The sequence below is a fragment of the Capra hircus genome, chromosome 25 (genome assembly GCF_001704415.2).
Source record: "Capra hircus breed San Clemente chromosome 25, ASM170441v1, whole genome shotgun sequence".
NCBI lineage: Eukaryota > Metazoa > Chordata > Mammalia > Artiodactyla > Bovidae > Capra > Capra hircus.
In genome coordinates this window covers 148,504-150,491 of record NC_030832.1, presented here as the reverse complement: position 1 = coordinate 150,491, position 1,988 = coordinate 148,504, and the positions used below count along the sequence as shown (strand labels likewise).

Sequence of the window (1,988 nt, the reverse complement as noted above, 5' to 3'; positions counted from 1 at the left end):
TATGTAGCTTTCAGTTGCCTATTCATTTTTTTCTTCCAGAAGCTCTCCACCCCATACCCACTGTTCCTTATCAATGACTGCAGAACAGTTCAGGCCTACTGACTTGTAGAATATTTCTTTTTGGGGTTGCTCTGGTAGTTTCCCTGCAGTGTTATTTAGCTGGTTCCTTTGTCCGTGTGTTTCCTGTACCCTGGAAGTCAAATCAAAAGACTTGATTAGGTCAGGTTAAAAGCTATTGACAGTGAAAGGGCAACTCACAGAATGGAAGAAAATATTTGCAAACCACATAGCTGATAAAGAACTGTATCCAGAATGTAGAAATAACTCTTACAACTCAACAACAAAAAGAAACAAACCAATGAAAAATGGACAAGGGACTTGAATAGACTTTATCCACCCCCTCAAAAGAATAATACATGAAAAGATGCTCAACTTCATGACTTGTTTGTGAAATGCAAATGAAAACGACAATGAAGCCCCCAGTCCAGGTCTCTCCTTTGGAAAGATGTCAGACTTGGCAGTAGCTAACACCTGGAGCCTTAACTTGAAGCTGCAGGAACTGACCGACGCTTGTAGGCTGCCAAGTAACTTTCTGGATATCAGCATCTTTAATCCACAGACGGTAGGCCTGGGCCGTGCTTGCTTCACCCACCTTCGAGATTTGCATGTGGACAAAACTACCTGTTTTCAACTGAAGGAGTCCTGTGTATGACGGTGCTGCAGTAACTTTGAGTGACTGAAAAATGAGCTGGAGCAAGAGAGAACGACGGTATTAATAGTCCCAAAACTGCATGGGAAAGTCTTGAAGTAGCAGCTCCCTTTTCGAGGAAACAAAAGAGTCTTTGAGGAGTCCTTTATTGAAGAAAGGAGGTAGGGCCTAAAACAGTTTATTAGCAGAATTGCTAATAAATTGGATGGATGCTGGGCATCCACTAGCTCAGAACGAACGCCGCCTACACATGTTCCTGCAGGAGGAGGCAACTGACAGGAACTGCGTCCCCGGGAAGGTGTACCCATAGGAGCCCCTCTCACCACTTGCCCTCTACTTTCCTGCTGTAATGACACTGGTTATTACACTAAGCCTCTCTCTCTTTGATCTGAAGCTGGCTGTCCATGCCCTGGCCTGATAGATGGTGTGGTATTGTGTTCCTTGGCACCTGACTGTACCTTGGAGGCTCTGCTAGGATCCTCTTCTCTCAGGAGAGGTGGGGACCACAGGCAGATGCCCTTTGCATTGGGTTGAGGTCAGTGGGGATTGGATTAGAAGGCAATTTCTTGGGCATTTCACATGCCAGAGGCTAACCTTGGTGGGGGGCGGCATGTACTGGTGGGGCACTTGGATACTTACTGATGCTGCAAGTCCACGGGATTTTCTTAGTCTTGAGTTTAGCCAGGAACACAAAGCAGGGAAAGACCCTGACTTTCCTACTTTTTCCTTTCGGGGAAGGTGGCAGAGACCTCAAAGCTCTTATTTTCTCCAGGCCCATTCCCAGTTTTCTCAAGAGTTTCCTTTGTTGTACTTTCAACAAAGAGAGACCTTGTTGCTCTTCATGGCAGTAATTCTGAGGTCTAAGCTGTCTGTCGTGTGGAGTGAGGTGTGTGGGTTTTCTGGGCCCGTCATCGTGGCTGCTTCAGAGTCAGGAGAAAGCCGTAGGGTAGTTGGGGGATCCTGTTGCCTAGACCTCCTCCTTTGTGGCTCCCCATTCTAGCTGCCGGTCTTTGCTCACCAGTAGGTAAGGCAGTATGGGCTGGGCCAGCAGTTCTGCCTCCCCAAGCCCTTGCTACTTTATGGGTTAGTTTTGCAGGTTTGGTGGCTTGAGGGCTGGGAGAGACTTGCCATGGCCAGGTAACTCCCTGAAGGGTGGGAGTGGGTCATTTTCTAGGTCACTCAGTGGTCAGAAAGAGTGTCAGAACGCTCTGCACTTATTTTCCATGGAACCCCAACATCTTCCCTAGAAGCTAAGCTAGCAGCTGGTGTAGATTTCCCA

The 1,988-nt window shown here is 47.4% G+C and overlaps 1 pseudogene; it reads left to right on the top strand.

The window, feature by feature from the left end:
- On the top strand, positions 506–1,019 carry LOC102168406 (annotated as a pseudogene).